The following is a 9,759-nucleotide window of genomic DNA, read 5'->3' as shown; positions in this document are numbered from 1 at the left end:
AGTTTCTTAAGGAACCAGTATCATACACACTGAAAGCCTTTTCCCATATATTCAAAACAGTTTAAAACCAGTATACTGTACATACCAACAGCATAAACCAGTTAAAACCAGTCTGCCATTACAGTAACTTACAGTCAGTCTCTTTACAAACCAGTATCATACAGCCTGTTGCTTTTACAAAACAGTTTAAAACCAGTATACTGTACATACTGGCATACTAAACCAGTCAAAACCAGTCTGCCATTAAGGTAAACAGACACCAATTCCTTTACAAACCAGTATCATACACACATACACCATTTCCCTTACATAAAACCAGTATACTGTACATACTGGCATCCTAAACCAGTGAAAACCAGTCTGCCATTACAGCAACTTAGTCAGTCTCTTTACAAACCAGTACCATACTGTATACTGGTTTAAAAACAGTTTAAAACCAGTATACTGTACATACCTCCAGCCTATTTCTGTATCTATTTCAAACCAGTTAAAACCAGTCTGCCATTACAGTAACTTACAGTCAGTCTCTTTACAAACCAGTATCATACACACATACAACCTTAGCCTTACATAAAACCAGTATACTGTACATACTGGCATCCTAAACCAGTCAAAACCAGTCTGCCATTACAGCAACTTAGTCAGTCTATTTATAAACCAGTACCACACACACTTACAGCCTGTTCCTTACATAAAACCAGTATACTGTACATACTGGCATCCTAAACCAGTCAAAACCAGTCTGCCATTACAGTAACTTAGTCAGTCTCTTTACAAACCAGTATCATACAGCCTGTTGCTTATATAAAACAGTTTAAAACCAGTATACTGTACATACCTCCAGCCTATTTCTTTACAAACCAGTACCAAACACACTGACAGCCTGTTCCCATATTTAAAACAGTTTAAAACCAGTATACTGTACATACCAACAGCCCAAACCAGTGAAATCAGTCTGCCATTACAGTAACTTAGTCTCTTTACAAACCAGTATCATACACACTGTTGCTTATACAAAACAGTTTAAAACCAGTACACTGTACATACTGGCATCCTAAACCAGTGAAAACCAGTCTGCCATTACAGCAAATTAGTCAGTCTATTTATAAACCAGTACCACACACACTTACAGCCTGTTCCTTACATAAAACCAGTATACTGTACATACCAACAGCCCAAACCAGTACCAAACCAGTCTGCCATTACAGCAACTTAGTCAGTCTCTTTACAAACCAGTACCATAGAGCCTGTTGCTTATACAAAACAGTTTAAAACCAGTATACTGTACATACTGGCATCCTAAACCAGTTAAAACCAGTCTGCCATTAAGGTAAACAAACACCTTAGCCTTACATAAAACCAGTATACTGTACATACTGGCATCCTAAACCAGTGAAATCAGTCTGCCATTACTGGCCACAGTACAAACCAGTACCACACAGCCTGTTGCTTACCCAAAACAGTTTAAAACCAGTCCACTGTACATACCTCCAGCCTATTTCTGACCAAACCAGTACCAAACCAGTCTGCAAAGCAAAGCAACTGGGCATGAAGTCAACGTCTGTTTACGAAAACCAGCCCCCCCCCCCCTCCCAGTGACGACAGCGTTCCTATATCACACCGAACCAGTTTAAATACTCAATTAAAACTCAGTTAAAAACTCCAACGCGTCTCCATGGAAACCTTTCACACGCGTCCAACGGCCGAACCAACGGCTCGATTCAAAAACTGTTTGAATTCAAATAAAGCGGCCGTTGGGCTCAGCCGTTGGTTTCAGCCGTTGGAGCGATTTAAATGTTAAAAACAGCGTAAAAAACACGCAAATCACGCAAATAAACCGGTTGTATTGGTGTTTATTTGCGGGGTGGTGGTGGTGGTGGTGCACAGCGAGCACGCAGCCCCCGGTGGCGGCGGCGGCGGCGGCTTCACCCCGGATGACCCAGACTGGCTGTCTGCTCGCTCAGCCCCGTTTGAACCCAACGGTCGAGCCGCTAGAGAACCAACCGCCAACCGCCGTTACCCCGCTGTCAGGGCAACGGGACGGGAGGAGGGGGAGGGAGGGGGGGGACGGTCACATGGAAGAAAACATCCAGAGGAGGGGGGCGGGGTCAGCGCGGCCGGACTTCGAGGGGGAAACCCGGGTAAAGCTGGTGGCTTCACCGGGGTCCTCACCGCGTGGTAAAACAGTCAAAACCCGCACTTTCAGGAGGAGAGGAGGGAGGAGGGGGGGGGTAAAAGTTGGCACCCGCAAAAAAACACATCAACAGTGACAACCCCGCACACACACACCCGCAGAGAAGTTGCGTGGCCGCCAGGTGTGGAGGCTCCGTGATGGAGGCGGAGGAGCGGGCGGTCGCTCGATACGCAGCCGGGTTGGAGGCGCATCGGGCGGCTGCTCTCCCCGCACCGCCCCGCTCACTGCAACTTTTTGGGAGAAAAAAAATATATATTTTCTCCCAAAAAAATTAAATAATATAAATAATAAATAATAAGTTTCCTCCTCTGGCTCTCCCACGCACGCGTGTACCTTACCTGTGCGTGTGCGGTCCTGCAGGAGGTGAGGAAGAGGAGGAGGAGGAGGTGAGGAAGAGGAGGAGGAAGAGGAGGAGTAAAAAAACCAGATAATAATAATAATAAGAGTTTATTCCAGGTATCCAGTGTGCTATGTGCGGGTTGACAGTGCGGAGTGCAGCGTGGTCACCTAAACACAACACAGGCAAAGCGAAAGGAAAAAACAGAAGCGCTGCTCGCTGCTCATAGGACGAGCCGGCCACGTGACCGCATACGTCACAGCATTAGCATATAGGAGGCCAAAGTATCCCGATGCATGCTGCGGGACACGCACAGCAAAGTTTGGGTGGAAGACTCTCTCTCTCTCTCTCTCTCTCTCTCTCTCTCTCTCTATGTCTCTCTCTCTCTCTCTCTCTCTCTCTCTCTCTCTCTCTCTCTCTCTCTCTATCTCTCTCTCTCTCTCTCTCTCTCTCTCTGTCTCTCTCTCTCTCTCTCTCTCTCTCTCTCTCTCTCTCTCTCTCTCTCTCTCTCTCTCTCTCTCTCTGTCTCTCTATGTCTCTCTCTCTCTCTCTCTCTGTCTCTCTCTCTCTCTCTCTCTCTCTCTCTCTCTCTGTCTCTCTCTCTCTCTCTCTCTCTCTCTCTCTCTCTATGTCTCTCTCTCTCTCTCTCTCTCTCTCTCTCTCTCTATGTCTCTCTCTATGTCTCTCTCTCTCTCTCTCTCTCTCTCTCTCTCTCTCTCTCTCTCTCTCTGTCTCTCTCTATGTCTCTCTATCTCTCTCTCTGTCTCTCTCTCTCTCTCTCTCTCTCTCTCTCTCTCTCTATGTCTCTCTCTCTCTCTCTGTCTCTCTCTCTCTCTCTCTCTCTCTGTCTCTCTCTCTCTCTCTCTCTCTCTCTCTCTCTCTATCTCTCTCTATGTCTCTCTCTCTCTCTCTATGTCTCTCTCTCTCTGTCTCTCTCTCTCTCTCTCTCTCTCTGTCTCTATGTCTCTCTCTCTCTCTGTCTCTCTCTATGTCTCTCTCTCTCTCTCTCTCTCTCTCTCTCTATGTCTCTCTCTCTCTCTCTCTCTCTCTCTCTCTCTCTCTCTCTCTCTCTCTGTCTCTGTCTCTCTCTCTCTCTCTCTCTCTGTCTCTGTCTCTCTCTCTCTGTCTCTCTCTCTCTCTATGTCTCTCTCTCTCTCTCTCTCTATGTCTCTCTCTCTGTCTCTCTCTCTCTCTCTCTCTCTCTCTCTCTCTCACGCAGGGGGTGCATGATGCAGCCACGCACCCCCTGGTCCCGCCTGTTTTATATATGGAACAGTTTAAAACCAGTATACTGTACATACCGACAGCATAAACCAGTTAAAACCAGTCTGCCATTACAGTAACTTACAGTCAGTCTCTTTACAAACCAGTACCATACAGCCTGTTGCTTATATAAAACAGTTTAAAACCAGTACACTGGACATACCAACAGCCTATTTCTGAACAAACTAGTTAAAACCAGTCTGCCATTAAGGTAAACAAACACCAATTCCTTTACAAACCAGTATCATACACACGTTTTATATATAAAACAGTTTAAAACCAGTATACTGTACATACCAACAGCATAAACCAGTTAAAACCAGTCTGCCATTACAGTCAGTCTCTTTACAAACCAGTACCACACAGCCTGTTGCTTATATAAAACAGTTTAAAACCAGTATACTGTACATACTGGGAGCCTATTTCTACAAAACCAGTCTGCCATTACTGGCCACCAGTTTCTTTACAAACCAGTACCAAACAGACTTACAGCCTGTTCCTTACATAAAACCAGTATACTGTACATACTGGCACCCTAAACCAGTCAAAACCAGTCTGCCATTACAGCTTATTAAACACGATTATAACCTTCACTTGTTTTCCTTTCACTTTAAAATGCACTTTATTGTTATTTAAAGCACTTTAATCTGCATTTATTCACATGTTTTTGCAGCATTCCTTATATATTATTATTAAATATATATATATATATATATATATATATATATATATATATATATTGCATGAATTGTCTTTTTTATTATTGGTTAAATTATCACACAAACTATTCTTCTTGTGCATTTATTTTAAATGAATAAAATGTTGCAATATAAGATAAGATAATCTTAAATGTGCAGGCTGACAGCAGCATAAAGTGCACATAGTAGAAGAAAGACAAGATAAAAATAACAAGTATTATAAATAAGCAATAAGAAACAGTAGAAAAACAACAATAACTGAAATGTTATATTTATATAATATATATATTAACTGTTATTGCGTATAAACTCTATATAGCACCTGTTTGATCCTGCAGACTGTGTTAAAGCATCTTAACGACATTTAAACTCGTTGTAGTTTTGTGGATGTGTAACTTTCTCCACCAGGCTGCTGTATTTTGTGATAAATGTGCTTGTTGCAGCTGATCAGATGCAGTAAATAAAGTGGAAACATCCCAACGCAGCTCTGCGGTGAAAACATGACGGACAGCGCCACCTACAGGAGCTTCTGAGAGCCACAGCCTTCTTCACTTTATTATATTATGACATATATTTAGTTTATTAGTGACTTTAAGAGCTTTTTTTAAAGCATAAATAACCTGTGGTGCACTTTTGTGATTTGATCATCCATTTTTTTTGGCCTTTATAAAGTCACTTAAACATTTTATTTTTAAGATAAGTTGATAAAATTGCTACATTGTGACGCATTTAAAAAAGAAAATGTGAATTTAAGTGCATCATTAATCAATGCTAATTCCTCCACAAGGTCAGAGGTCACCTTTAAAGCTGATTCTTTTGTTTTTATTCCATCCTATCTATTTTATTTGTCATTATATTCGATTTAATTAAATCTTTATCATAAGTTTCTCTATAACATTTTCATCATTCAGCATTAATATCAATATTATTTTACTATTTACTTTTCTTAATGTCTTTAATCTGTTTTATAATCATCTGTAAAACACTTTGAGTTGCTCTAACTAGTAAAAAATATGCTTTATAAATAAAGATTAACTGGTTTGATTTAGTGTCATGTGTCGCTCAGGACCCTAAACATCAGGATGAAAGATCGTTTTATATATTTTCTATTATTCATTTTAATTTCAGAGATATTTGTTTCAGTTGTTTTTCGTTTTAATTAGGACAGGCTGTTCAACTTCCATGTTTTTATGGATGAATATATTGAACCTTGAGCATTCAGCTGCAGACAGCTGCAGACGACGCAGCTTCCCACATGGTTTCAGATGATTCTGAAGTGACATTTACCCTCTAAAATACGATAAAATATCAGCCTGTCTTCTTTATTAACCCTCCTTCTGCAGCAGGTTTCCATCCTCTGAACCGTCTGGAGTTTATTCAAAGTGAAATACACTCTGGGGGGGAAAAAGAAGCTCATTAAGTAAACAGATTATGTTATAACATCACAAAAAACTCTGTATTTACGCTTGGATTCTTGTGCATTTAGACAAAAGCTGAGGAAAAAGAAATCACGCCACAGCCAGAGACGTCTCTGCAGAAGAGTTGTCTGCAACTGGAAGCTCTTGCCAGTGTCTCCAGAATACACAATCAGGTAATGTTGCCAGGCAAAAGTGCCGGCTCTAGCCAATAGGCAGAGTTTTGGCCAAAATTGCTTAGCAACAAAAGTTAAAAACTGAACCACTCAGGGCCTAAAAATCTTCTGTAAAATAGTAATCAAGAGCCGCCCGCGTCACAAATTTCTGCAGATAAAAAAGCTTTGGAGCCCTTTGCAAAAAAACAAACAAAGAGAAAAAGAAAAGTTTGTCCTCTGTTCTGACAAAAAGAGGACAATACAATAAATAATAAAAAACAAGCAATGATAATAACAACAACGATACGACGGTATACAGTGAACAGATTATAGGACGAATGGACACGTGTGAAAGGCCAACCACCGTTCCTTCAGAGAAGAAAGACACCCAAAGATTCTTTGTTCTTTATTCTTATTATATTTTATAGTCATTTTGAGTGCCTTAGTGGTCTTCAACGTCTCTTTGCCATTTTGTGTCTCTTTGTAGTCATTTTGTGTCTCTCTGTAGTCTCTTTTAGTGTTTTTGTATCTCTTTTTGTATCTCTTTGTAGTCATTTTGTGTCTCTTTGTAGTCATTTTGTATCTCTTTGTAGTCATTTTGTATCTCTTTGTAGTCTTTTTGTATCTCTTTGTAGTCATTTTGTATCTCTTTGTAGTCTTTTTGTGTCTCTTTGTAGTCTTTTTGTATCTCTTTGTAGTGCTTTTGTATCTCTTTTAGTGTTTTTGTAGTCTTTTTGTATCTCTTTGTAGTCATTTTGTATCTCTTTTGTAGTCTTTGTATTTTGTATTTTGTATTTTGTGTCTCTTTGTAGTCATTTGTATCTCTTTGTAGTGCTTTTGTATCTCTATGTAGTCTTTTTGTGTCTCTTTGTAGTCATTTGGTATCTCTTTGTAGTCATTTTGTATCTCTTTGTAGTCTTTTTGTGTCTCTTTGTAGTCATTTTGTATCTCTTTGTAGTCATTTGGTATCTCTTTGTAGTCATTTTGTATCTCTCTGTGGTAATTTTGTATCTCTTAAGTCAGTTTGTATCTCTTTGTAGTCATTTTGTGTCTCTTTGTAGTCATTTTGTGTCTCTTTGTAGTCATTTTGTATCTCTTTGTAGTCCTTTTGTGTCTCTCTGTGGTCATTTTGTATCTCTTAAGTCAGTTTGTATCTCTTTGTAGTTGTTTTGTATCTCCTTGTGGGGGTTTTGTACCTCTTTGTAGTTGTTCTGCATGTCTCTGTATTGGTTCTGTGTAAATACACCGACCCCCTGGGCCTCTACGTCCATTCAGTCGTCTTTCTTCATTAAAAATCGTGACCGCTAACACACAAAGAAATCTGAGAAAAGTTCTCTTTGGTGGCCCAGAACTTTGAAAAACTAAATCAGAGACAAAACCTCAGCAGCATCAAACCACAGGAATCTTTTATTTAGTTTTAATTCACATTCACTCATTAATCAGGTGCCCATTTGAATTGTTCAGTCTACTACAGAAACAGAAAAATGTGTGACACACAATGGGAGAGACTCACTAAAAATCATATCACCGTAAAAAGAGACGTAATAAAAAGGGTTATCAGAAATACAAAGGAGGCTTTTACAAGGTTTTTAATCACACAGCGGTCGTTAAACTCAAATGTACTCATGTAAACTTTCTAATTGCAAAGGGAAAAGGAAAAAAACAGCACAACATGCTTCATCGTGTAGTTTTTCTTTTTTGTCTCGTGACAGGAGCGCCTCGCAGCCACTGGCCTCCTTCCCACAATTAATCAAATGAAGCCGCCTGAAAAGGCAAAAAACAAAAGTCATTATTTGGTGTCACAGTTCAGCACACTGTGCCGGGAGGCTTTCTTACTGGGTTTAGTTTTGAGAAGCTAACATTTAAACAGGGAGGTTTGACAAACAAGTAGTCTCGTTAGAATTTAGTTTATTGTGGCATAAAACAATATGGTTTGAAGACATTAAATTAAAGAAACATAATAAAACATAACTAATCACTACAAATTAAAACATAAGGAGAAATATCGCCTGTCATGGTCAAACAGGGAGGCGATAGTTTGTGCATCATGGCAAAAAAAAGGCCTTAATATAAATATACATCACAGAGAGGGTTTTATCATCTAACAAAGACCTTTAGGACTGTCTGTCCTACATGCTGGAGACAGATCAATAGAAAATGTGTCGCAGTCTAAATACTAACACGCTGCACTGTGTGTGACACCAGCAAACACTTTAAACAAATACATCAATGGGGAGTTGATACAGTCGCTGATCAATAGCAGTGACTCAGCAACAATTTCACCGGCTGACGTCAAGCTTTTATTACTCACTCTGTGTCAGTGCTACAACAAGACTCTGATTATCTCACTATTGGTAGTGTCTCCATTCACACGTTTACACAGATGTATTTATTCAAGTGCTGCACTTTTTAGGGTACATTTTGTTCTTCTGCTTTACACCTCTACTCCCACAGCATGTTTGAGTGATATATTATACTTTTTACTCCGCTATTATGTGACACGATTAGTTACTTTGCGGATTCAAAATATAAATCAATAAATACATTAGAAAGTGTCATTTTAGATTAAGTGGTTAAAAAGTGTTGGTTCGATACCCGGCCTCGGCAGTCGATGTGTCCTTGGGCAAGACACTTAACCCCAAGTTGCTCCTGAAGGCCATCGGTGTGGACTGGATGATGAATGTTAGTTAGAGTCTGATGGTGGCACCTTGATGGTAGCCTGTCATCAGTGTGTGAATGGGTGAATGATATGTAACATACTACTGACTGTAAGTCGCTTTGGAGAAAAGCGTCTGCTAAATGACTGTAATATGTAATAAATAATAATAATATGTAAACAACTGTCTTCCCCTGATATTTGGATACAAAGTGTACAGTCTGCCCGAATAAAATTTAGTCCAAGGACATGTCTGAACATGTTTCAAGTGCAGATATAAATACCTGCTCTGAATGGCCTCCTCCTCCTCCTCCTGGCTGCATCCCACTTCCTCCCTGACCTTTCTCCAAAAACTCTGCGTCTTTTGTATGTCTTTGCCGCCTCAAACTCCATGAATAAAACAAGTTGAGATAACGGAGCACGTTGTCATCAGGCATCTCCCAGAAGACATTCAAAGTCAGTGGCAGACTCAGGCTGTCTGAGCGGCAAGGCCGGAAAAAAAATGTATTTTCTAGCATAGACACTATAGAGGACATTGCCTCACGTTTTCTCTACTGAAGGGGTAACCTAGAGGGCCTTACATCACGTTCTCTACACTGAAGGGGTAACCTAGAGGGCCTTACATCACGTTCTCTACACTGAAGGGGTAACCTAGAGGGCCTTACATCACGTTCTCTACACTGAAGGGGTAACCTAGAGGGCCTTACATCACGTTCTCTACACTGAAGGGGTAACCTAGAGGGCCTTACATCACGTTCTCTACACTGCGAGGGCTGCCTAGAAGGCCCTGCATCTTGTTTTCTCCAATGGAAGGGCATCATATAGGGCCCTGAATTTAGTTTTCTCCACTATAAGGCACCCTAGAGAATCCCACATCACATTTTCTCCACTGCAAGGGCAGTCTAGAGAGCCGTGCATTGAATTCTTCCAATAGAAAGCACCCTAGAGAGCCCTACATCACGTTTTCTCCACTGGAAGGGCTGTCTAGATGGTGCTGCATCTTGTTTTCTCCAATGGAATGGCACATTTGAGAGCCCTGCA

At 40.6% G+C, this 9,759-nt stretch overlaps 1 protein-coding gene and 1 pseudogene across 1 annotated transcript in view; both read right to left on the bottom strand.

The window, feature by feature from the left end:
- LOC129096836 (zinc fingers and homeoboxes protein 2-like) overlaps positions 1–2,681 on the bottom strand; it is a 99,128-nt gene extending 96,447 nt beyond the window's left edge. The window contains exon 1 of the mRNA XM_054605514.1: positions 2,533–2,681. The gene's annotated coding sequence lies outside the window, so the exon portion shown is untranslated. The remainder of the gene's footprint in view (positions 1–2,532) is intronic.
- The window catches only part of LOC129097723 (RNA-binding protein 25-like), an 11,292-nt pseudogene extending 7,621 nt beyond the window's left edge, over positions 1–3,671 (bottom strand).
- Positions 3,672–9,759: the final 6,088 nt, after the last annotated feature.

The sequence above is a fragment of the Anoplopoma fimbria genome, chromosome 10, assembly GCF_027596085.1.
Source record: "Anoplopoma fimbria isolate UVic2021 breed Golden Eagle Sablefish chromosome 10, Afim_UVic_2022, whole genome shotgun sequence".
NCBI classification, from domain to species: domain Eukaryota; kingdom Metazoa; phylum Chordata; class Actinopteri; order Perciformes; family Anoplopomatidae; genus Anoplopoma; species Anoplopoma fimbria.
This window is presented reverse-complemented; position numbering and strand designations above follow the sequence as displayed.